Here is a 27988-nt window from a genome sequence, read left to right as displayed (position 1 = left end):
TACCCCAATGTTTATAGCGGCACTCTCAACAATAGCCAAATTATGGAAAGAGCCTAAATGTCCATCAACTGATGAATGGATAAAGAAATTGTGGTTTATATACACAATGGAATACTACGTGGCAATGAGAAAAAATGAAATATGGCCTTTTGTAGCAACATGGATGGAACTGGAGAGTGTGATGCTAAGTGAAATAAGCCATACAGAGAAAGACAGATACCATATGGTTTCACTCTTATGTGGATCCTGAGAAACATAACAGAAACCCATGGGGGAGGGGAAGGAAAAAAAAAAAAAAAAAAGAGGTTAGAGTGGGAGAGAGCCAAAGCATTAGAGACTGTTAAAAACTGAGAACAAACTGAGGGTTGATGGGGGGTGGAAGGGAGGGCAGGGTGGGAGGGAGGGCAGGGTGGGTGATGGGTATTGAGGAGGGCACCTTTTGGGATGAGCACTGGGTGTTGTATGGAAACCAATTTGACAGTAAATCTCATATATTAAAAAAAAAAAAAAAAGATATCCTAATTAAACATGAGGAGGGGCAAAAAAAAAAAAAAATCTGAACAATGTTTAAAAAAAATCAGTTGTGCTAAACACTTTCTAAATTTTCTTCTCATGAACTACATTTCTTGATTCATTAATCATTACCCTGATTTTCAAAAATGCAATGGAGTATTATTCCTTCCTACACAAAGCACTACTAGAATATTACTCAATACCAATAAAGACACTCCTGATGACGACGATGATGATGATGATATGATGGTACAATAGCTAAGATTTACTGAATGTTACATACTTGCCAGTGCTCTAAGTAACATGCATATTCATTCGGTCCTCACGCAATCTCATTTAAAGAACAGTGAGATGAGCAGAGAGGTTAAATACCTGTGTAAGTAAGGAGGTGACACCATCTGAAGCTGGAGTTCATGGGCTTAACCAATATGCACCTTACCTCTGGCTGATATGGACTGTGGGTCCTAAATTGGTGAAGGTACTTCCTGGTATCTTAAAGTTGAGAGACCAAGGAGCCTAAGTTCAGTAAAAATCTTTCATGTCACTTGAGTCTAAAAGGTGTAGGTACCACATCAGCATTTGTGAAGGAAGGTGGGTGGATTGGAGGAAGGACTGACTGGAAGTATCTAGGGAGGGCTATTTATACCTATTTCCTTATGATGCATACAATTATTATGTGGCAAATGGAAGTAAGTATGAAGTTAGATTTCATAATTCTAGTAAGTTACATCTGGATTACATAAATATCTGTATGATCTTGTAGCTACAGTGAAAAGTGCAAAACAAATGGGGCCCCTGGGTGTTTTAGTTAATTAAGTGTCCGACTTTTGATTTCGGCTCAGGTCATGATTTCATGGTTCATGAGTTTGAGCCCTGAATCCAGCTCTGTGCGCTCTCTCTTTCTCTCACTCTCACTCTTGCTCTCACTCTCTCTGTCTCTCATAAATAAACATTTTAAAAAGTGCATAAAATGAGAGAAAATGAAAGAAAAATGACGTTCTTTATAAAAATGTGGGAACGCATGCTCTTCTGTTATTTTTGTTAAAATATAATTTGAATTACTATAGTGTTCTATTGAACAGATATACCATAACTAAGCAATGGTATTTCTGTAGAATGTTTAGGTCCTTCTAATATTTCACTATTATAAATGATCGCTATAATGAACATTTTTGTATATGGATCTTAATCTTTTTTTGGAGTTATAGAAATGGATTTGGTTGGTCAAAGTTTGTAACACTTCCTAAGGCTCTTAATACATTTTATCAGATGCACTTTGTTATTTTCCTGCAGGAAATAAAATAGTGGCAGTTGTTAAAGCATTAGTTAGCAGGCTAGGTTCAGGAATCTTATGATGCCTGTCAGATGTTATTTGGCATAAGAAAGTTATCTTGCTCTGTCCTTTCGAGGTGAGATTCAATGACCAGGCTTCTTGTGTTCTTGCCAGGAAAGATTACCTGGGGAAATCCAATACAAAACTTTAAACAAATATCTGAGAAACCTATTACTCTTGTCTAGCCACTGGCATTGTATCTTCTCATAGATAGTTGGATATAGTAATTACTTATGCTCTTTCTTTAGATATCTACTTGAAATTTGTCCAATAATTGTACAGCTTCTGGGTAAATACAAAAAGTGATTTGTGTCAATACTGCCCCAAATTCTTTTTGACCCTTATAGGAACTTCAGCTATTGAAAATAATATCGTATCATATGATGTCAGCATTTATAATTAGATAAAGTTATGCCATTTTATACTTTATAAATAATATAATAATTTGAATTAATACAAATGTCATTTATTTATATTTTATTATAAAGATAATAGATTTTGAAAGTATCTTATATATTAAAAATAATATAATATCCCTGAAAAGTTTGATTGTTTTATGCCCCTTTTTTACCTGTATGTGGGACTGAGTTTTCTGTGACTAAGTGACTTGCCCAGAGTGCACCAAGTTCTACCAGACTTAGGCATTTGGTTTGGCTGATATTTATACCTACTCATGTATCTCAGAAGCTTCCTTATTTTATGACTACATGTGACTAGCTAAATTTAATTTCATGTTCCAAAGGGAAGTGCAATATTTTTTGAACATAAGAAACCCTTTTAAGAGAGAAGATAGTTTAGTTTCTTTGAGTCATCTTTGTGTTGTTGCAAAGCAGGAAGTTAAACTTGTGTTAAAAGTCAAAACAACTCCTCCTTTCCAAATTAAAATACAGCACTGACATAAAAATGAGTTCAGAGACCAAAGAAAAGTTACATTATTAGATTTAGACTTGAACTTTCAGGATTTATAAAGTAGAGCACATTGGTTTTAAGAACTTGAAAATAAACATGTGAAAAATTGAGACTGACAAATATTGGTAAAATGATATTTTCAAACTAGATCTATTGGTTTATTTAAATAGGGAAGAATGCCTCAGTTACACCATAAAAGTGCATATCAGAGGTGTTATGGACTGAATGTTTGTGCCCCCTCCCCCACAATTCCCATGCTGAAGCCCTAAGCCCAGTGTACATGTATTTGGAGATGGTGTCCCTAGGGAAGTTATTAAAGTTAAATGATATCATAAGTATGGGGTCCTCATCCAATTGGATTAGTGTTCTTAAAAGAAGAGACACCACAAAGCTTGCACTCTCTCTCCTGTGCACACCAAGGAAAGGACATGTGAGGACAAATCAAGAAGGTGGCCATCTACAAGAAAGGAAGAGTTTTTAGTTCCTTTGAGTCATCTTTATGTTGTTGCAAAGCAGGAAGTTAAACCTACCCTAAAAGTCAAAACAAATGAGCTGCATCCTTGATCATGAACCTCCAGAACTGTAAGGAAGCAAATTTCTGTTTTTTAAGCCACCAAGTGTATTATATTTTGTTAAGGCAACACAAAGAGACAAATACAGGAGGTTCCACAGCAGAGGCAAGAGTCTACAGTTTGGGTTAGAGCTGTGGGATTCTTAAAGTAGGTGAGTTATATTCTATTAGTGCATCCTTGTATCCTTGTGTATTGTTGATAGGTTTGTGTTATTGTCTAATTATGGTAAGAGCACCTTTTTTTGTTTCCTCCTGAATAGTCCGTGGGAATAAAAGAAAATAAATTAACAATTATGGAAAACTTAACATGTACCAGGCACCATTTCACATGTGTTTTCTCATTTAATCCTTGGAAACAACTTGCAACTTAAGTATTATTATTACAATAATTATAGTTAAAGAGATGAAATAACTTGCCCCACAATCACTTATCTAGTTATTGGCCAGTTTGGGGATCCAATCTTGTCATTTTCCCCTATGATGTCATAGTTTTTACATTACATAATATTCAGGATCCAGTGAGAAAATAGGAACCACTTTGGTATTTCAAATGGAGGGGATTTGAATGCATTGGGATTAGAAGAGTTGAAAGTCCAAATAGAAGATGGTGAAACAGCCCAGAGAGTAACACAAGCCAGGCATGACTGCTTCTACTCATGAGCTGGAGGATCTAGGGGGTTAGGTGGTACTATTGGAGCCCTGGAGCTTCCTAGCGGACACTGGAAGATCTACTGGTGTAGATTTTCATTTTACACATTGCAAAACCATGGTCTAAAGAAAGTAAGTTTATTTAGGGAAATTCAGATGGCGAGTAAATAGCAAAGCCAGAGACAAATCCAGTAATTCTGAAACCAAGTCCAGTTTCTCCCCCATTTCACCATGAAGTGCTCAATAAGCACTTGTCAAGTTGAACTGAATTGAATGGACTCAACTGAAGTAATTATGGTGGAAAGGAAATCACAAACTTCCAAAAACACAGCCATGTGTTGCCAATATAGTACTATAAAGACACTGTATAGATAAAGAATATTCCTGGTGAAACCATCATGTTAAATCTTTCTTTAAATTACTGCTCATCTTTTGGGTATTTTTTTCTCTATATAGTTTTAGTCTTTCTTGCAATCAGTGGAAACACAATATTATCTGTATTTTGATTGCTGCCTGATTTGCTTAAATATACCTACTCTAAAGTTGGTGACCCTCACAACATTATATAAAATGAGAGACACTCCATAAACCAACCACATGTAGAACACGTTTTTCGTCCTTTTTTTTTTCTTAAATGAATATGATTTGAGCATTGTCCTTGGCTAATCACATCTGAGACTAATCTCCCCTTCTCCTAGCCTCCCAAAATTTAGAGGTCATAACACCCTCCAAAAAGTCCCCTTAACCCAAAGGATAAATATATTTATTTCACCTCATAAAAATTCATAGTAATTTCTTCTCAGCATTCTTGTTATATTTCTCAGTAAATAAGGAGGAGGGGGGTTATATTTGTGTTTTCTGAGAACTGGCTCTAGCAAAGGAAAAGAAAAATGTAAGTTTATTTTGTACCCTTTCTTTGTGTTCTCCTAGCTCATGAGCCCATAATTTCCCAAATCACAGAACATTAGTTATCTCAGGTATGGAACTCTAAAACTCTAAATAGTTTTTTTGTGTACTGCAACTGGTGTATTAAAATAAACCTCAACCTAAGATTTCCAACTTCCTCTCTCTCTTTCTCTCTTTCTGCTGAGAAAACACAGATATATTGCTATCAATTCTGTCCTCAAATTATAGTTTGGGAAACAGTCATGCTGGGTCTATTATGTAACTCTAGGCAAGGTGCCAATATCTTTTCCCTGCCCTCAGACTCTCCTATATCTCATGAGCTCTTCTCTTCATTTCTTTGTGACAGTACAGCATCGCCCCTGTTGTCCTTCACAGAGGGCTAGTATTCTTTCTATTGTCCGTGGATTTAGGAATATCAGCCTTCTGACTCACTCCCCACCATCATATATACACACACAATTCTTCAGGTCTCCCTCACATTAAATAGTGCTACAGTCCATTTTTATGCAGAGACAGAAATATTTAACTGGAGAGAGTAAGTCTACTGGTTCTCCATACTTCACATTCAAGGGATCACCAGTCATAGAATGGTCCAGGTGAACTGCAGCCCCATGGAGTTTTGCAATGCACACTGGTTTACACAGACTACAATGAAAATGTTTACTCCCGGGAGTTGTGCCAAAGGGTATCTATTTGTGGGTATAAGTGGTCTTAGGCAATTAAGTGGGATGTAGACAAAATCAATAATGTTTTGTTTGGAATACAGGATATTTCTCATTTTTGTTCTTTTTCTTTTTCTTTTTGGTTTGTTTGTTTTGAGAGAGAGAGAGAGAGAGAAAGCACACATGAAAGGGGGAGAGACAGAGGGAGAGAGACAGAGAATCTTAAGCAGGCTCCACACCCAGTGCAGAGCCTAACGTGGAACTTAATATCACAAGCATGAAGTCATGACCTGAGGTGAAATCAAGAGTTCAGTGCTTAACCAACTGAGCCACCCAGGTGCCCTGATTACAGGATATTTCTAACTGAGATCCCTAAGTCTATATATATCCTGATGTCTAATTTCCAAGTTCTGCCTAAGGCCCAGATCCTGTTTCCAAGCATCTTGAAAGTCCGTTTTCTCTTTGCATCCAACTTCTCTCTCTTGTTTTATTCAAGATGTATTTCCGTTTTGTAGCTAGTCCTAAGCTTGACTCCTCCTTGTTCTCTGTCCTCCACCTCCCACCAAGCTACCTGAGTTCATCTTCCAACTATTACTCCCACCACATGGAAATATATATTATATCCAGAAAGAAACAAAGGCCTTTATTGCTTACCAGTTATCTATTAACCATTGCTCATATAAGTAATTACATGACAGGAAAGTGCTTATCCCAAATATACATATATATATAATTTATTCGTATATATTTCATATATATATATATATATATGCAAGTCAATTGCTAGCATTCACCAATGCTTATTTTTCATGAGAATCTGTAGGAACAATTTTTATTAATCAAACTTATAAGTATCTACCCTTTAAATTATTAATAGAGAACTTAGAAGGCATTAACTGGTAAGGTCCCACAGGCACCTGCTTATATTGAAAACAACTATAATTATTCTCTTTGTAGAAAAAATAAAAGGAAAGAATTAACTAGCGTTCATCTTTGCAATGATTCATTCAGAACTATTCACAGTGTTATGCATTATCCTGCCCTTTCACTCTGCCTTTCCAGAAGATCATAGAGTATTAAGACTGAAGGGACTATCTCGGCCTGCAACAATTTAATGGAGGAGGTTTCTAGGTCTAGATTGGCTAACCATAGCCTGTAGTCACATGGGTAGTTCAAAGCAGAGTGAGGCCTAGACCTTGATGATTCTGATTTCCCATAACATTATATCATTTACCTTTCTAAAATAGATGTAAACTAAGAAATATCCCTTTCATTTTCTTGACCTGACAAAATCCAATAGAGATCATGATCATAATGATCATAACACATTTTTTCTTCTATTTTGGGATCTTCATCAACCAGTACTTAATGGGTGGACTATGGGTCAACCTGTGGAATCAGAAACAGTTCTGCTTAGTAAACCTACTCACCTTTCTGTAATCTTCCTGATAACAATGATCAACTGAAGTGTCCTACCATAACATCACTTCTTTAGTTTTTGAGCAACAACTGAAGCATTCTGTATGAATGTCCATACAGAATACTTGTTATGGTCTATCCTATAAACATTTTACATTGTGGTTGGACACTAACACTATCTCAGATACTTTCATCTTTTCTTCCAGCATATTCATGAGAAGCTTTGTTGTTTTTGTTTTATGTTTTTGGAGGAATGGGTAAAGTGAGACCGTTTTCATAATGAAGGGATTTCTTTTTTTAAGGCTTCAGTAGAGAACCACTAAAGTGGCTTCAATAAAGATGCTCAGCAGTCAACTAGGTTCACTTACTGACCATGCAATTTGCTACTGTTGATCAGTTTATGCCACAGTTGTATAGCTTAGCAATATTAAAACATTTTATACATCAATCTCCTGCTCATTTGTGAATTGCCAAAACTGCAAATGTTAAATTCATAAAGGCTTAAAGTTTATTGGTTTTGAGCAGGTTTCAAACATATCTTGCATTTATCCTAAATGACCACATCTAGCCTTTTCCTCATTACCTTTTTAGTGTCTCCAAGGCAAGTAACTCTTAACTCCAGGCCTATATTCTACTCATGCTATTTATGACACAGAGCAACAAGACAAAAATTCTTCCTTCCCAGCATTAGCTGTTCTTCCTTGTTCTGGGGTCCTTAAAAAAAAAGTAAACAAACAAAAAATAGAAAGAAAAAAAAAGAAAGAAAGAAACCTACAGTAGGGAAGCCTGAAGCTGCAACACAAATAATGATTATTCCTGTCAAGGTTTAGCTGTGGTTGCTAAGTTACTGGACTGTTCTGAAAAACCTTGAAGTATGGGACACATTAGGAGCTCGTTAGGTCCCGGTGACTCGCGGTAAATGTACAATTTGTCTCTGTGCTAAACACACTTCAAAAATAACAATAAAGAAACCCACATGGCTTAAAATTTGTGACCTTTCTTTTTCTTGTTTCATTTCTCCTCTTCCTCTCCCAACATCTCATAGTCTTGTGTTCTTACAAAAGCAGCATTACCGGAAAAGTAAACAGAAGCGTTTTGCAATGGATGGGAGCAAGATATATTAGCTTAAAGCCTTTGGCATAATGAAGGTGTTCACAGAGAGACTCTTTTGAAGGGTTGAGAAAAACTTAATGTAGATTCCGTAATAATTGCTTACAATGCAAACTGCAGGTCTATCAGCTCACCTTCAGAGAGTAACTATGGTGTGTGTAAACCTGGATGCAAAACCTTTTGGGACTGTAAAGCACTTTACTGTATTATCTTATACTTGTATCCATTTTCTGTTTATCCCATTAACGTTGTTTTTCCTATTCATAGATCTTGGAGTAAACCTAGAAACTTCTATTTGCAACTCAAAATTATGATATGTGGGGGATATCGCATTCTTTGTAGCCCAAAATTGATTATAGTTTTGATTTACTAAACATTTTTCATGGGTGGTTGGGCTTCCTCTTCTGGCTTTAATTACTGCATCCATGTTTCCACTTTCACTATTAGTGTTTCGACAAGATAGTGTTATGAGGACAAACTAATGGAAGGAGAGCAGTTGGGGGAAATGGGTAAAAGAGAACAGTACTGGGAGGATGTGAATCTGGTTAATAGCCACCATCGTGGAGAAAGGCTTCTACTACAGCATAAAGCCCAAAAGAGACAAACAGTAATAAAAGGCAGGCAGCGTGACTCCTGGCAGCACAAGATCAAGATTCCAGAACCCAAAGTCCTGATCCCACCAACTCTCTGTCCTGGTTCATCAGTTTCCCCACTCCATATTCTCACTAGCATAGAGGTAGAATATAGTACCCTTAATCTTAAAAAAGAGGTGGGGGGGACTAATTTCATACCATCTCTAACCATTAGCTTATTTTCTTGCATACTCTTCCAAAAAGTTGTCTATAACCACTGACTCCAATTCTACCTATCGCCTTTCTTCTTCTTCCTTTGTTTTAAATGTTTATTTATTTTGAGAGAAAGAGAGAGAGAGAATTGGGGAGAGTCAGAGAGAGAAGGAGACACAGAATCTGAAGCAGACTTCAGGCTCTGAGCTGTCAGCGCAGAGCCCAATAAGGAGCTTGAACTCACGAACTGTGAGATCATGACCTGAGCTGAAGTCCAAAGCTTAACCAACTGAGCCACCCAGGCACCCTTCCCCTTTCTTCTTTTAAAGCTTTAATTATGTTATCCTTGGTTAATTGAGAAGACTATATAAAACACATCTTACATTATGAAGCAGGATAATCCAACTTAAGAAATACAACATTACCAATTCTGTTTCATGTGCCCCTGCATTCCTTCATATCCCATTCCATTGCCTCCATTAACTTTCTTCCTAGAGAAAATGTTACCACTGTCTTAAATTTTGTGTATGAAATTCCTTTTTCATTAACAACTTCATCCATATAGTTTCCCATAAACAACAGACTATCTCCCTTGAACGATTCATCAGGCTTTTGTATTTATCTTTTCACTGATACTGCTGTAGACTGATCACCAGCCATCTCCACATTGCCAAATCCAAAAGTAAGCCCTCAGCTATGATTATCTTCACCCATTATCTTGACCCATTATCTTGAGCTCTCAACATGCTTTCTTGTTCCTTCTCTGTTTAATATTTGTTTTGATTTCTCAGGAGGCACCCTGTATGGTTGTCTACTTGCCTCATTGAGTAATCCTCCTCAGTCTCTTTTGCTGGATGCTCCCCATTTTTCTGACCTCATTGTTAGAGTCCTAGGGCTCAGACTTTTATTTTTCTATACTCGTTTCCTGGATGATCTCATCCAGGCCATACCTATAGAGCTGATGACTTCAAAATGTATGTCTTCAGTTGTAAAGTCTTCCCTAAATTATAGGTTTGTTTATCCAACTGACTACTCTGTCTCAGTGGGAAGTTCAGGACCATATCAGATTTATTATGTATAAAGTCAAGCTCTTTAGCTCCTCATTCTTCCTCTGCCATTCCATTTCAGTAGAGGGTAACTTCATTTTTTGTTCGGTGCTCAATAAAATCTCTGAATCAAACTTGATACCTCTCTTTTCTTCACATTTACACCACACACGCTAACCATTAGCAAATCCTATTTTCTCTGCCTCAGGTATATCCAAAATCCAACCTCTTTCTACCACTCTATTGTTACCACTCTGGTGCAAATTATCATCTTTCTCCTGTTTTACTCAGGATTCTCCATAGAAACAGAGCCAATAGAATGTAGATAGAGATAATATAGCTGTAGACATAGACATAGATGTATATATGAGGAGATTTATTATAGGAATTGGTTCTTGCAGTTGTAGAGGTTGAGAATACCTATGATCTGCCATCTGCAAGCTAAAGACACAGGAGAGCTAGTGGTGTAATTCAGCCTGAGTCCAAAGGCCTGAGAAAAGGGATAGGGGACAGTTGGTATAAGTCCCAATGTGAGTCCAAAAGCCCAAGGGCCAGGAACACCAATGTCCAATGGCAGAAGAAGATGTATATTTCAGCTCAAGCAGAGAGAGATAATTCACTCTTCTTCTACCTTTTTGTTCTATTCAGGCCCTCGAGGGGTTGGATGATGCTCACCTGCATTGATGATGGCAATCTTCTTTACTCGGACTACTGATTCCAATGCCAGTGTCTTCTGGAGACATACTCGCGCACACACAACACCCAGAAACAATGTTTACCAGACATAATGTTTACAGACACCGTATCTCCCTTGTACTATTGTAATAACCTAACTCTTGATATTCTCTTTGCCACTGTCTATAGTCTTTTCTCCACATAGTAAAACAGAGTGATATTTTAAAAATGTAAGTCATCCCATATGTCTTCTCAGCTCAAAACCACTGCTTGCCATCTTGCTCAGAGAAGAAATTAAAATCCTTAACACACCCTAGTATCTGATTCCATTTCTATAATTGACTTTGTCTCCTGCACTTCTGCTTATATCACTGCTCCAGTTATTAAGACTTTTGTACTATTTCTCAAACATACCAAACCTATTCCTGTCTCATGACCCTGGTACATGCCCTCTTATTATTCCTCCTGCATGACGCAGGCTACCTCTGTACTGCCTCATCACTCTCTGCCTCACTTCATTCATATATCTGTTCTTATGTGGAAACTCGAAAGAGTCATTCTTCCTTCTATTCCTATCCTGCATTATTTCCATTATAGCACTTATCAACTTTGAGTATTTCTGTCTCTTTCTCTCTCTCTCTCTCTTTACCTATATCCATATCTATATCATCTATATATAATTTGTTTATTTCTAATACAAATTCTTAGTCAAGGCACTATTGACATATTGGCCTGAATAATTCTCATGGTGGCTATTTATTTATGCATTATAGGTGTTTAGCAGTATCCCTGAGTATATTCACTGGATGCTAGTAGCACCAGTTGTGAGAACCAGAAATGTCTCCAGTCATTGCCAAATATCCTTTGGGGTATAAAGTCACCCCAGCTGATTACCACTATTCACACCCAAGTGCGTATAAGCTTCAAGAAAGCAAAGACTTGGTATCTGTATTATTAATTGCTATATGACCAAGATATAACAAGTGCTCAAAAATATTAAGTGAATGAAAATATGGATTCCATGAGTTATCTCAGTATTCTTTCCATTAATATAAGCCAACAAATGACTTTTTGCTTAACTTTGTTCAAAATGATTTTTGTCTTATGCAACTGAAAGATTTGTCAGAATATTTAGAAAATATAGAAAGAAAACACATGACAGTGTAAGGGAGTAAATTTTCAAGATGACAAAGATCAATTGTTTAAAATAGCCAGATTTGTTGGGGCACCTGGGTGGTTCAGTCTGTTAAATATCTGACTCTGTCTCTACTCAGCTCATGATGTCATGGTTCTTGAGTTCAAGCCCCATGTTGGCTATGCATTGATATGGTGGTACCTGCTTGGGATTTTCTCTCTCCACCTTTCTGTCTATCCCTCCCCCACTCACACACTGTCTCCCAAAGTAAATAAATTAGAAAAAATAGACAGATTTGTATGTTAATGCACTGGGATTAACATGGTCTTGGGAAATAAGCTTCAAAAGAACAAATTATCTATAGTTAAAATAGTTGGTTCTCCAATGTATATTGTGCTGTAACTCAGAAATGTGACTCATTACACTTCTCTTAGTAAATTTCTTTTGGTAACCTAACAATCAGATAGATCAGAAGATAATGCTTCTCTGGGCATTATCATGTTGTAAAAAAGTCCATCTTTCATTCATTCTCTAATCCTATGTTAACTACTTATAGTACAGTTCTGCTAAAGTATCCTTGATCACTGAGTAATATTCAATTGTGTGTGTGTGTGTGTGTGTGTGTGTGTGTGTTTGTACAAACATACACTCATCTTTGTCCATCTTCTTTATCCATTCAACAGTCAATGAACATTTGGGTTCTTTCCATAATTTGGCTACTGTTGATAGTAGTATTACCCAGTGAAAAAATGAAATCTTGCCATTTGCAACAACGTGGATGGAACTAGAATATATTACTCTAAGTGAAATAAGTCAGTCAGAGAAAGACAAATTTCATATGATTTTCAAAACTGATGAACAGATGAAGCATCAAAACAGATGAACGTAGGCAAAGGGAAGGAAAAATAAGATAAAAACAGAGAGGAAGGCAAACCATAAAAGACTCTTAAATACAGAGAACAAACTGAGGGTTGCTGGAGCAGGGTTGGGTGAGGGGATGGGCTAAATGGGTGATGGGCATTAAGGAGGGCACTTGTTGGGATGAGCACTGGGTATTATATGTAAGTGATAATCACTAAATTCTACTCCTGAAACCATTATTACACTGTATGTTAACTAACTTAGATTTAAATTAAAAAAAAATTTTTTACGTATCCTTGGAATACATACGTGACTAAGTCAGCAGCTTGGCTTTTGATTGTTCATAGTTTACTGATGGAGATACACGTGTAAACAAATAGTTAAAATCAACTGTTGGAGATGTTTCACTGAAGATGTGTGTTTATATCTGTATATCTGTATCTACATTTATATTCCTATGTCTAAATGCAAGTTCAGAGGACAACGCTGTTAACTGTAGTTGGGAAGATGGGCAGGCATGTTCAGAGAGGAGGAATTTGCCCTGGGGTTTTGCACAATGAATAGGTAATTGATGAAAAGATGTTCACCTGGCAAATAAAGGAAGTAGACTATTCCTGACAGAACAGCATGTAAAAAGGATTGCAGGTGTGATAGAATTTGATATGTAAAGAGAATCCTGAGTGATTATGTGTAGCAGGAGTTATAATGTGTAAGGGGGAGGCCTGAGAAAAGAAAAAGGTTAGATGAAGTAGGGCAATTCATAAAGGGCCTTATAAGTATCATTAATGTGTAAGGACTTGATCCTAGAGATGAGTTGTATCCATTCCACATTTGTGAGGAAGGGAGTCATATGTTAAGACATGTATTTCTGGAAGACCAATCTTCATCTCTGTGGTTAGTATGTGGTGGGAGAATACACAACAGGAAGGATGTCCAATTAAAATCTTCCATGATCTTCCAAGGAAGGAAAATAAAGAGTCAAACTAAACCAGGAGCAATCAGGATTGAGAGATGAGGGTGGATTTGAGTAATTTTTATACGTGTGAATTTCCTCAGTCTAGGTGATTGACTGAGATATGAAAGAGAAGAGAAAGTAAAAGCTGTCCCTGAGGATCCTATCTTGGGCAATTTGAGACTGAAGTTATTGTGGCAGTGATCACATGGAGAAAAAGAAAGACAACATGCCCATAATCTCTTTGTGATCAGAGCTATGCTTGGTGTTCCTAGTTGCTATGAATGCTGATCACTGTTATTCAAATGGGAAATTCAGATGGAGCAGGAAATAATATTAAACATCTGGGGTGTCTCTGTACCAGTGTCATATTTTAAAAAGACAGTTTGGCTTTGAAAACTTGATACGGAAATCACAAGTCAGACTCAAAACATCGACTGTCTTTCACTGAATTCTTTTAAAGAAATGACTCTCAGCTTTCCATCTTTATGAACTCCTTCATGGACAGTCACGGCAACTTATTTTCCTGTCTTCAGCCTCTCTCTTTGAGTTCACCACTTTTATGTGTGTCTCACTCCAACTACATTATACATGTGACTTGGCAAGTCCTAGGTATGTGCCTGTTAGTGAGTTAACACTGCCACCTAGCATCTGAAAGGGATCTTTGTCTTCTAACCAGAGAATCCCAGTCTCTCCTCCAGGCATCATTGCCAGAACTCCTACCTTGAAAAGAGCTTGTTTACGATTAATTAGCATTGCAGGTGAAGAGCTTCTAGTTTTTACATCAACATTTCAGCATGCTGTGCTCAGTGTCTGGAGTGTCCGTCTCTTAGAGAGCAAGAGAGAAGTCAGGACAGCTGTGTGTTGTATGTATGCTGTGCATATGCATGTATGTTCCACGTCAGGATGGAGAGAGGAAGTCTGCAGAGGGAAGAAAAAAGTACAGCTGGACATGTGCAGGAGGCAACACCAAAGAATTGGAATAGGTGTCAGGAATGAGAGTATAAGGACAGAGAGGGTGTAGGAAAATGGATGAAAGGGGCAGGAGGGGAAATGGTTTAGGCAGGAAGAGGAAAGGAAATGTAAATATTTTGAGTCCTAGAAGAAGGAAGAACATTTTCCAGATCTTTCCATTTTCTCTCTTCTCCCTTTTCCTCCTCCTCCTCCTCCTCCTCCTCCTCCTCCTCCTCCTCCTTCTCTTCCCTTTTTCTCATCATTCTTTTTTTGGCTGAATGCAAAGGACTCACTGCAGACTTGCTGCTCATACTACCTAGAACCGCCGTTTCTTGGTTAAGACCTGACTTTTTTTTCCTGATATGTATTTCTTGGATTTGAATATAGTGTTTTGTGTCCTTAATTTGTCCATTAATTTGTGTCATTAATTTATATGTGTGTAATGCTTGCATGGAAGATAATTGTCTAGGTCAGTAATTATTAAACTTGTCTAAAGGTACCTGGGGGTTCTGAACTCCAAGCAGAAAGCAACTGTTGTTAGGATTTTACAGAGATCACAGGAATGTGCCCCTTGTGTATATAGGTGTCTTGCAAAGACTTTTCAGAAAACAGATCTTTCACTTACTTTGAGCTGGGTTTAAGAACATTATTTCTCCCTGCTGCCCTCTGCCGTGACAGTTTGATGTTCAATGTCTTTAAAGGTTTGCTTTAGGAAAATGTGTATAACTCTGAAAGAAATTGCCCTGGTCCTGATTCCTATGGTGTTTTCTTACCAGTAACAAACCCGCACCAAACTCCCAATTTGTCACTGTCTGACTTCCTTTCTGGGTGGCAGCCTTATTTGTTTTCTTGGTTTTCTCCTTTCTACACTTTCTCTAGGATAAACAACCTATTACTTCAGTCACCTAACATTCATATTTCCTGTTTCTCATAATGTACATATTTGTAGTGTATGTCTATGTGTGTCTTGGGCAACCATGATGGAAGAACTGATTTTATTCCATAGACCTGGCAACTTCCCATAGTAAGGGACCAGTCAGGGACAGAATTCAGCTAAGTCTATTTACCTTGCTGTTACTATTCCCTATACTGATTGTTTCTTCCATTTCTCCTGTGACTGTCCTTGGGTCTTTCAACCTGTCCCCATGGCATCCTGTGATTTCAGTTTCCCACCAAACTAGCCCAGCACTTGACTTTCTTAATGCTTGAGAAAGCCATTAACAAAATCAAATGCAGGACATTCCTTTTCATCAAGCCATTCCATACTATTCCACATACCATTTTCTTTCTTAGATAGTCTCCTATATGTGTGGTACTTTTTTTTTTTTTAAATAGCATTCAATCAGACTTGTGTTCTTGGGCAAGCATCAATACCACTATCACCTTATGGTCATGGTATACTCAAAAATAAAGCTATGTGTGCCATGCTTTATTGCCCTACAGTGTTACCTTAATCTTACTTCATGAGCAGCAAGCCTTTTCCCAATACTGGCTTTCCCTCCTTCATCCCTGTAATCTCCATATGAAAATTTCACATGACCCCAAGTTCCTATAACCAGTGCTACAGCAAAACCAGCGGGCAGCAGAGTTGTATTGGGCAGTGTAGCAATAAGAATTAAAATCATTCATCTTCTTTCTTTCCATTGTCAGCCAGAGGAAAGCTGGGAGAGGGACGGGGAGGGTGCAGTGGGGAGGTTATGAATTGCAGCATTTCCAAGGCAACCACAGAGAAAAGGTAGAAGGTTGAGAAGTTAGGAAGGTAGTGACACAGGTTAAGATATGGGTCAGGGGTCTCTACCTTTTATGCATGACAATTGTGCACTTTAGTAATTTATGCTTCATTCAGATAAATGTATTCCAGGCTTTCAGTTTGGTATTATACTGACATAGTTTGCTTTATGATAGTGCTACATAGATTTAACCCTTTATGATACCACTTGGACTCCTCTGTTTTGATTGAATCTGGTGACATATTGGTTAATTTAAGAAATATCTTTTTTTAATGGTTTGGGGGAAATCCATTAATTTAAATTACAGTTTCACATTTTCAAATAGGTTTTTAGTGCTGTGGATTGAGGGGGGAGGTGTGACAACAACGAGGCCTCTCTCTTTTCTTCCCCCCACCCCCTAATAATACTCTGAGAATTCTAAACACCGCATGGCCTCAGTGCCTACGAATCACCCAGACAATCAAATGTTTATAGTTGAACTCTACTCAGTCAAGTGTGTCTGTTATGAAAAAAAAAATGGCTCGTTGGAGCTGGAAATTTATAACAGACACCCACAGGAAGGCATACCACTGCAAATCACATGAGGGCATACAGCTCTTCATGCTGAATTCCTGCAACAAGCCATTTAGAATGATCAGGACCTGAAGACAATACAGAATTCACAGAGAAGGTCCTTCAAAGATTATTTTGTACGTGATACTAAAGCCAAGGGTTCATTTTTCTCCTTAACTTCATCCAGACATCAGGATCTATCCTGAAGCATGAAAATGGAGAAGATTTGCAGTGTTTATTGTATAATGTCTTTTTTTTTCTTTTTTGTTATATACCCTTAAAAAGGAAAGTTGTAAGCATAAAACACAAAATTAGGTATAATTTAAACATCAGGGGTTAATAGTGGGTTTCTTCTTTGTTTAGGCTTTTTAATGCTCCTGAGATTCCTTTTCTTAATCTATGAAATGGAATGAGGATGCTTTCAAATCTTTAGTTACAAATGAAATTATAGATAGTTATGCTCTTTTCTGTGGTTCAGTTATGTTTCTCATATCACCCTTATCCTCTATAGCATGTGCACATATAGCACTTTTTAAATGCAGATGGCAGAGTCTCTAGAGCTATAGAATGAAGGTAGTATTTATCTCAGAATTTCTATAGCTCTGATTACCTAAATATACTAATAGAAAAATTATGCTAAGAAAAAACAGTAACTAAGCAAGATGTTCTCCTAGTCATAGAGAATATTGAAACTTCAGAAAATGTATCAACCAACCTACAATTACTTGGAGAAAGGCAAAAGGAAACTGGGTGTAAACAATGATATTTACATATTTCAGTCTTTTGCCATGACATTTGCAAATGGTGAATTTCTGAAAACAGGAAGATGTACCAGTTTCAATTAATAAACATGGGGCTCCTGGGTGGCTCAGTTGGTTAAGCATCTGACTTTTGATTTCAGATCAGGTCATGATCTCACAGTTAGTGAGTTTGACCCCACATCAGGCTAGATGCTGACAGTATAGAGCCTGCTTGGGATTCTCTCCTTCCCTCTTTCTCTGCCCCACCCCCATGCTGTCCTCTCTCTCAAAATAAATAAATAAATAAATTTTTAAACCATCTCAGATACATGTTTTCCCTGTTTTAGGGCTGGTGTAGGATTGGAAGATATTATCCATGGGTCTCTCACAGTTTTGCAAGTCTTGTGGGCAGAGATACTTTTGTTCCACAGATAAAGATAGTATCTTGCTTCAGAGTAAGACTCAGGTTTGTTTAGTGTCCATTATAATAAAGATCATATTTCTCTCCAGGGCAAAGGTCAGGCAGGCTTACTGATTTGAGTTTACTGAGCTTTAAATTATGCTTCTAAAGTATGACCTACAGTGTATTCAAGTGTAACCTGAACCCCTTTTTGACCCTGCTGGAAGAGGGGCTTAGGGAAATGCAGGAATGCTGACACTCTGGTTAATGCTATTATTGCCATTAATAAAGTCCTTCCTCTCTTGCCCAGTGGTCCCATATCTTCTGCCAACATTTATGAAACTGAGGCAGGCTAACTTGTTAGCTGACAAGGAGAGTGAAAACTCAGACCCTTCACAGTTCTTGATAAGCAGTAGCGTGTACTTTTCCCTAGTCTCTGTAGCTGCTAACCTCACCATTATGTTCTGTTGAGCTCTATGTAGTGCTGGCTAAGAGCTCACACTTTGACAGCTTACTGGCTAGACTGGACCTGCAGAGGTACCTGCTTGGAGAGACCAGGTGACACAGTTCAGAATGCAGGAAAGTTAATGCTCCTTAAGGTAGACTTTGATGGAAAGGAGAGAGGAGATGATGGGGGGGAGGGTGCAGAGGGAGCCTACAGATAAATTTATATCCCTATCTCCTCTTACAAAGACTCTCCTGAGATAATATTCTTCTCTTATCACCTTTATAAAGGCAGTTCATATGGCCAGCTCACTAATGTCCCTCTTTATATCTGTCCTTCTTATTACCTTCCCTTGCTCCCTTCCCCCTCATTTCTGCTTCCCTGGGATTAGATTCTTTAATGAATAGTAATATATAAGTTTTTGCCACAGGTTTTGTTTTCTAGAGGACCCTGGTTAAAAGAGAGATTTAGGATTCTTGTACTTCAATACCAAAATTTTTGCATTAAAGTAGCAATGAAACAAAATTGTACTAACAGAAGGCAAATATGTGTGCAAATTGGTAGGCTGTCCATGTGAGCTCTTTAAACATGAGAAATCTGGTGAAGGTCAGTCTACAAGGTGGCCTGCCCTCAGGCGCAGCACAAGGACCAACCTTCTTAAAGACTACAGTGTTAATCTTCCTATGATTAAAAACATTACCAAATAATACTCTTAGTAAATCATTCTCTGCAGCTTTAGAAATCAAGACATGATGTGCTTCATTATTATTAAGATCATTATCATTGTTTTTTTTATAATGACTGTGACCCATAAGATAATATGAGCTTCTGACTTATTTAGGGGGAAATCTTTGATTCTGGATTCCAAGATGACCCAGGTATGAATTTTGGACTGTATTCATATTGCCTTTGACACAGATGAGATTTGAAAATTGATGCCCAAGATGTAGATCATCAGAAGAGAGAAGAACCTATATAGATCAGGGGTTAAAATATGGACTTGATGTTTGATAGGCTTGAGTTAAAATGGTACTTTTAACACTTCCTACTTATTGATATTTATCAAACACTTTCATGTGCTGTTACGTGTTTGATTATACCCCCCCCCAATTTCATACATTGAAGTTCTAATTCCTATTACCCCAGAATGTGACCTTATTTGGAAATAGGATCATTGCAGATGTAATTAGTTAAATTAAGATGAGGTCATTAGGGTGGGCCCCAATCCAGTTTGACTGGTATCCTTATGAAAAGAAAACACTGGAACATAGGTATGTACAGGTGGGAAATACCATTTGAAGATGAAGGCAGGGATCATGGTGATGCTTCTACAAGTCAAGGAATGCCAAATTGTAAGAAAACTACCAGAAGCTAGGGGAGAGGCATGGAAAAGATTCTTCCTTACAGTTCTCAGAAGGAACGAGCCCTGCCAATATCTTGATCTCAGACTTTTAGCCTCCAGAGCTGTGAGACAATAGATGTCTGATGGTTAAGCCACTCATTTTGTAGTACTTTGTTATTGCATCCCTTACAAACTCATACATGGGCTTTCCACCATGCTAAAAGCTAGACATATAGAAGTTAATACAATATAGACATAGTACCTGCTCTCATGGAACTTACAAACTAATATGAAATAATACACAGATAAACATACAAATATAATATAAGTATAAATTGTTATGTATCAGAAAAAAAATAAAAAAGATACTCGGGGGAAATTGGTGATAAGGATACCAGTGGTTAACTTAGATGTGAAAGTCAGGAATGGTTTTTCTCAGGATGTAACCTCTAAGTTGAGACCTTCCATTTAAAGAGTTTCAGGATTGGGGTACCTGGGTGACTCAGTTGGTTGAGTGTCCAACTCTTGATTTTGGCTCAGGTCATGATCTCACGGTTCATGAATTTGAGCCCTGCATCTGAATCTGCACCGACAGGACAGAGCTTACTTGGGATTCTCTCTCTCACTCCCTCTCTCTCTGTCCCTCCCATGCTCACTCACTGTCTGTCTCTCTAAAGAAATAAACTTAGAAAAACTTTTTCAAGAGTTTCAGGACTGAGAGGTTGAAGTGAAAGAGATAACCATATGTGAAAGCCCAGAAACCAGTGAGAGCTCAGAATACACTGGAAACTAAAAAAGCACAATATTTCTATTCTCTATCCTACTGTGTCAGAGAGGAAGGGCAAAAAATAAATTAGAAGTATACCAAGGTCGCATGATGTAGGTTATATAGTTGTAAACCATTTGAGGACTTTAAACAAGGACGTGACATTGTACTTATAAAGCTTTTGCACAAAGGACAGATGGGGAAGACAAGAAGGGATGTGACTAGGTCAGTTCAAGATCCATCCCAGCAGTCTAAATGAGAAATCAGGATGGCATTCACTAAGGTGAAGGCATGGGAGATGGAGCAAAGTGGACAGTTGGCCGATATTTAAAAAAAAAAATTAACGTTTATTTATTAGAGAGAGAGAGAGACAGAGAGACAGAGCGCAAGCGGGGGAGGGGCAGAGAAAGAGGGAGACACAGAAACTGAAGCAGGATCCAGGCTCTGAGCTGTCAGCACAGAGCCAGAAGTGGTACTCGAACTCACAGACTGTGAGATCATGACCTGAGTTGAAGTCCAAAGCTTAACTGCCTGAGGCACCCAGGCTCCCCTACAGTTGGCAGATATTTAATTTGAAAGAAGAACCAATAGAACTTGGTAATTATTTGCATTAGGGTACTGCAGGAGAAGGAAAAATCAAGATGACTTCTAGGTGGTTGGTTTGAGCAGATGGTTGGACAAATGGCGATGTCATTTGCCAAGAGAGAAAATGGAGGAAGAACGAGTTTGTATTCTTGTGTATGAAAGAAGTTGAGGTAAGAGGAGAACAATCAGGAGGTTAGTATTATAAAGTTGAGGTGTCTTGAGACAAGTAGAAATGCCAAGTAGGCAGATGGTATGTAAGTTTTGTCTTTAACATAAAGATCTGGGCTAGAGATAATAATTTGTTTTTTATCTGCACATAAATGGTTCTTAATATATGGAAATGGCTAGGAAGAAGTGTAGAGGCAGAAGAGAGAATGTACACTTAGGCCTTGAGATAGATGTTAGGCAAATTATTTAACCCCTTTGAAACTTAATTCTGTTACCTTTAAATGGGAATAACATTACATGCTCTTTTAAGATATGTGTGGGTTAAATGAAATCATATCTATCTGAAAATGCAATGCAAATCATAAGAACTGAATGCATGGAGATTATTATTGTAATCATGATACTATCTCTGTTTGGTACTAAAAAGATAGAAAAGATGAAAGTAGGAGACTGAAAAACATTAAAAAAATGTTTCTTGGAAAGCTTCAATAAGTAAATTAATCCTTTTAACATTAAAATGCATATCAGAAGCAAGTGAGGATTTGCCCTGAGTTGTGACTACTGTATTTGGCTCTAAGGTCATTCCAGAGAATTATGTTGTCACAATGGCGGAAATCAAACAGGTACAAAGGAGAGAATTTGAGTAGGTTCTTAGGGCAGAAGGCAGTACAAGTAAAAACTTTTCCAAGTGAGATGCATGTGTGTATTGTCAAAGGTTAAAAAAAAAAAAAGTAATTTAAAGAGGAAATTGAAAATGTTAAATGATGTACTTGAAGTCTGATTTAATTAATGTGAAAGATACTATTGACATAAGAGCCAGAGACCCTCCCCCTGGGACTGAACTTGGACTCCTATCTTGAGAGGCAATTGATCTTCCATACTGATAGTTATGATGGCTACACTGAGAAGAGATGGCCATTTGAGAATGGGTAGCTGGCTTCTATGTGAGTGTGAAAGGACAAGAGCTGTAAGGATGGTAGAAAGAAAAGAATAAGGGTGACTAACCATGAAGTAGGTGGTAAGGAAGGAATACTTTGTGCCTAGGAAGGACCTGAAGGCCTGAAGTGCAATGGATGAGACCAACAATTGAAAAAAAGTTCAGTTAGTGAGAGGAGAGGCAAGAAAGGAAGGAAACAGATGTAAACACCTTGGTGAGTGAGGTCAGCAGAAATAAGTGAAAGCTTGAGCAGTCATGAGATGACATTGCTACTTAGATCAATCACATTGGTACTGAAACTGGAAGTATAGTGGTAGGGACAGATGACTTTGTAGTTATTCAATTGAAAGTAGTCCAAATGAAAGATATACTTAACTAAGATAATGCACGGGGGAGCTTAAAGCATGGGTTTAGGGCAGGTAGAAGTCAACTGCTCAGTGTAAGTGCAAGTGCACACTGAATTAGAAGGGGGTAATAAGATCCCTTGTTCATATGAAATTCAAATTACGTGACATTGAAGGAAATTTTTGGCTGTTTTTTAATGATTTACATGGCACAAGAAGAAGCAAATTGACCCTATTCAAAGACTATATCCTCTTTTTATTTTGTATTCCCCATCTCCTGTTAATGTTAGGTACACGGCAAATGATGATTCTTATATGAACGAATGAATACGTTCATGCCCTATCTGTGGATAAACTCAAGCACAGACTAGCCAATCACTGGTCACATACTGTGGAAGGAATTTAAATATCAGATGAAAAACAGAACAGTGGGGCCTCTTAATCCATCGAACAGTAGGCTAAAATTCTGAGATCCTCTGAATCTAAGAATTAGTAGATCAAGGCCAACCTTAGAGTGTATTTTATCTGTCATAAAGACCCCAGATATTAAAAACCATGTCCAGACCCAAATGGATGTGTCCTCTAAAACTTACCTAGCAAAGCAAGTTTCTCATCTTAAACTAAAGCCTATACTTAAGAAAGTTTTGCTTTCTTAGGGAATATCTTTTTCTTTAACTTAAAAAGAATGTTTTATTTAGAGCTTTCTATGAGAGAACACTTTTTTTAGAAAGGGGTGTTAAAAAATAATCTAAAATTCTATTTACATTTGAGGTATTTTCTTGAAACATGCTTTAAAGCATACATATCTCTTTTGAAAAGAACAGGAAACTCAGGTATAAAAACACTAATAAAACTCTTCTCTGCTTGAAGAACATTCCCTACATAATATACTTTTTTCAAGAGACCATAGCAATACTGAGTATTCATGGTACTGTTTCAGACGCAGGAAGTCAGTGATATTTTCCTGGTGAAATGTTACATTTGCCACATCAGTCTGTTTTATAGAAAACAATTATATTATTTAAGTTTTAAATGAAATGAGCTAGAATTTTATATTCTTCTACAGCAGTGCTTTCTCTGCCATCTCCTTCTTTCCATGGTCTCCTAGCTGTAAGACAAATGTTTTATTAATACAATAAAATGGTATTGAAATTAAAATAGCAGTAACTAATATTTGTATTATACTTTGTAGCTATCAAGTTATACTATCACATCTCACTTAGTATCTATCTTGTGAGACAGTATTATGATTTTCATTTTTATTTTACAGTATGGAGGCTCAGAAAATGTAGAGTTGCCAGAGGTATAGAGTAAGTAAGGAAATTGGGACTATAAACTTTTCTGGCTACAGTTGTTTTTGTTTTTTTGTTTGTTTTTTTGCTTGTTTTTGTTTTTTCCCTGTAGCCATTCATAATTATATCTCTCAATTGGATACCTTTGGTCCTTTCTTTAGACTTCAAAGGCAGAAAACAATTTCTCCTTATCTGAGCTATAAGTGTCACCAAAAGAAAAAGTTAGCAAATAAGTTCTTGAATCTCTGGTAATACAGTATCCTTCTGTTTTGGAGATATTTGAGGGTATACAGAAGGCTAGACAGATTTTTTTTTTATTCCTTCTTAACCTTTAAGCTTTGGTAAGAGATCACCACGAGGCGTCAAACATATTTATTTGTGAGTCTTATAGTGTCTTCTGTTTCCAGGAAGCAGAACTTGGCAATTCTGTCCTTTCTGGAGTACTGTGAATAGTGAACTGAGTACAAGCTTAGGAAACAGATAAAACTGAGTTCACATCCCATTCTCTCCATTTACTAGCTATATGGCCTTGGAAAAACTCTGTCCTTGAATCTCAACTACTTATTTGTGTAATGGACAGTGGAATTTCCTTGAATTGGAGATTTCCTTCCTTTTTGGAGTACAGGTGGTCTGTGTAAATAGACCATCATAGGGACTTCTTAGAATGTTCTTCAGAATATAGTGATTACTGGTATTTCTGCTACAGCTCTTGGAAATCACCCTCTTGCTATTACTGGCTTTTTAAAAGTCGGCCCTAAAAATGGGTGGATATTAGCATTAGGGATAGCATTCCATAGGCTCCAAGAGGGTTCCCTTCATTTTCCTAGTTGTCTACCCAGTGTCTGTTCCCTGCCCCCCTCCATAGTAACAGTGGGAGATTAAGGGCCACTATCCTCTTTTGTAATCCTTACATGTATTGGTATAAGTGCTTTTATGTGATCTGATAATTCCTTATTACTGTAAGATCATCCCCCAGAAATTTCAGGACCATCAGTATGCTCACAGGGTGCAGTAAATGCCTTTGTTCATGTTTGATGACTCCAGTGATCAGAAAATTCTTCTGATGTGCTGAAATCAAATGAATATAACCTGGAACTACCTGAACCAAAAAGTAAATAACTCTTTGTGTGTGTTGTTTGCAGCACCACAGCATCACAAAGCAGAAAGAAAAGAAATGAGGCTTGCGATGATTTGTATTGTTGCTGGATCTTTTCCATTCACAAGATACCTGTGATCATCAGCTGTGCCTGAGAGACACCGGTGGTCCTCAGTGCACAGGGTACAGGCACCACACTGCATAATAAAAAGAGGATCCTAGCAAAGGCATCAAAGCATATGTGTTTTCAGTTTATTTTAAAAAATGTTTCTACTATAGTTTTTTGTAACGATGAAAGCCAATAGATTGGCCCTTTAAAAATACATATATTAATGGAACTAATCAGTCCCCCTGAATTCTAATGTGTATTTCATCCTGATTTTGTTAAGATATTGGATAGCACAAAAACCAGTCTAAGGTGGACCCAGGGCTTCTCAGTATCAGCTTTATCCATTGTGGGGAAAGGGATTTCAGTAGATCAGAGTCTGGGTTTGGGAGTAGGACTGTGTTGTACTAGCTATGGAATCGTGGGCAGGTCACAGCCCTCCCTCAGTCTTAGTTTCTACATGTGCAAAATGAAGATAATTATGGAGCTGTTGTCTGAATTCAATGAGATAATGTATGTAAATAGCTTAATATAATGACAGACACATCTAATATAGGAGCTCAGTTAGCAAATGTCAGCTGCTATGTTTTCAGTCCTTTATCTTCTCAAAAGATATTTATTATATTCCATATATGAATAAAATTTGAAATAAAAATAAGACAGTAAGCCTTTGACCTCAAGGAGCTCACCCTCGTATCTTAAATGCTTAAAAAGTGAAAGGCTTGCCCAGAGTGTGGAGGCAAATGAATAAGGGAAAGCTAGTAGCCCCAGGGTGGCAGGAGAGGCTTCCGATTATCCAATATTTTCCTAGTGGGAAGAGAGATAGGGAATCACCTATAGCAGGTGTTGGCAAACCTTGTCGGCAAAGGACCAAATAGCAAATATTTTCAGCTTTGTGGACCATTTGATATCTCTGTTGCCATTACTCAACTCTCCCATCATAGTGAGAAAGCAGCCATAGGCCATACATATGTGGATTGCAGTGGCTGTATTCCAATAAAATTGTATTTACGAAACAGACCTTTATTAGTCAGGGTTTTCCAGAGAAACAGAACCACTTCATTTTAAAGTATAGGCTCATGCACTTATGGAGCCTGACAAGTCCAAAATCTTCAGGGTAGCTGGATAGGCTGGAGATCCAGGGAGGTATCATTGCTGCACTTCAAGTCCAAAAGCTGACAGGCTGGAGACTCCAGGATGAGCTGATGTGCAGTTCCATTCTGAATGCTGTATGCTACAGAACCTTCCTCTTGCCCTTTGTTCCCTTCACATTAAGGAAGGCAACCTGCTTTACTCAAAGTCTTCCAATTTAAATGCAAATCTCACCCAGGATGACACAGAAAATTAAGCATTGTAGGACCTCAGTCAGATTTGACCAACTATAGTTTGCTTACCCCTGAACTAGAGAGATAACTCTTTCTGCTCAGACTACAGTAGGAAGAGATCTTTTTCCCAAAAGCCATTATATCTGATCCTCAGTTACTATTAACTAGCCATTAAGTGCTTCCCCAAACCCTAAGGCTTAACCATCAGAACAGAGTGACTAGAAGGGTCTGAAATTGGGTTTTGTTATCCACAGACAACCACATCCTCCCATCACTGAGAATGGAAGGGCCACTTGGCCTGAGTTTCATATCCAAACAGGAAACAGTGGAGAGAAAGAAGATAGAATTCATAACAAGGCACTGCTGTCTCTTCTGATAAATGGGACTTTGGGCAGAGGAGGGAGGCTCACTAAAGCCACCTTCCCAAATGGAGTAAACAACATCGTGTGGAAAAAGAAGGCCCTCTCTTTAATTCCAACCTCACATTGATTTGTTTAGATTCATACAGAGAGAACTTCATCATGTTTGAGTGGGAGTCTGAGAAGATGAGAATGTTGGTGAGGTAAGAAAAGAGAAAGAAAACAGAAAAGGTAGAAAGGATAGTGAGGGAGAAGAGAGGAAGGGTATAGAGTGAGATGAGACACACCATGGAAAATAAGGGCAAGGGGAGAAAAGCTAAGTTTTTAATTTTACTTTTTAAGCTTAAAACAGACTCTGTATCTATCTTCTTTGGATTTTCTATTTCCAAAACAAGTCTCCTCTAGCTCAAAGAGTGTTATAGGGTTTAATTCATTTAAATTGCAAAGCATTTCAAGACTCATAGATGAAAAGTATCATTGAAGTACAAAGCTCAGGTTCATTATTAATGAAAGCAGCCCTTCACAGCACAGTCTGCTTCAAACTTACTGGCTCCCTGAGAATGCCTAAGGTTAGTGGGAGATGGGCATCATGTAATAAAAGAAGCAGACAAATGCAGGTATGTATGTATTATAACCCCTGTATGAGAACTTTGTCAGAACTGTCTCCAACACTAGCTTGAAGAAAATGTCTTGGTACAGGGGTAGTTGCTGTGTGTCAGAGTTGTCCTGAAAACTTGAATGAGTAGAATAAGTATAAAGCAAAGCACATTTTAAATACCCTGTAGAGGGGTCCCTGGGTGGCTCAGTCAGTGAAGCATCTGATTTTTGATTTTAGCTCAAGTCATGATCTCATGGTTTGTGAGTTTGATCCCCATGTTGGTCTCTATGCTGACAGCACAGAGCCTGCTTGGGATTCTTTCTCTCTCCTTCTCTCTCTGTCCCTCCTCTGCTCATTCTCTCTCTCTCTCTCTCTCTCTCTCTCTCTCTCTCTCAAAATAAAGTTTAAAAAAGTGTAAATAAATAAATGAATACCCTGTAGAAGTTTATGTTATTCAACCCCATGCCCACCGAAAAATTATGGAAATGGTGACTTCTGATATGTTTCTAAGTAAATATAACGAGAAGGGAGAGAAGGGAAATTTCATGTCACTGTGTTTTCACAAGTGAGGATGATTTATATCACTCCCCTTTCATTCATTTTTAACAAATTTACTGAAGAAACTAAAGAAAGCCTGAAGTAAATTTGAAATTACAACCTGTTACTTATGGTCAAAGTATTTTTTTTCTTTTTACTGATTTTTCCTTCTGTCCTGCCCATCTAT

At 37.7% G+C, this 27988-nt stretch overlaps 2 long non-coding RNA genes across 2 annotated transcripts in view; both read left to right on the top strand.

Annotated features, from left to right (window-relative positions):
- LOC122242050 overlaps nucleotides 1-27988 on the top strand; it is a 214903-nt gene that overhangs the window by 45244 nt on the left and 141671 nt on the right. The gene's annotated exons all lie outside the window — the stretch shown is intronic.
- Nucleotides 19187-25011, top strand: LOC122242052. Its single transcript, XR_006222207.1, has 3 exons — nucleotides 19187-19224; nucleotides 23759-23798; nucleotides 24923-25011. It is a non-coding gene; the product is annotated as an uncharacterized LOC122242052 (long non-coding RNA).

Source organism: Panthera tigris, chromosome C2, assembly GCF_018350195.1.
Source record: "Panthera tigris isolate Pti1 chromosome C2, P.tigris_Pti1_mat1.1, whole genome shotgun sequence".
Taxonomy (NCBI): domain Eukaryota; kingdom Metazoa; phylum Chordata; class Mammalia; order Carnivora; family Felidae; genus Panthera; species Panthera tigris.
This window is presented reverse-complemented; position numbering and strand designations above follow the sequence as displayed.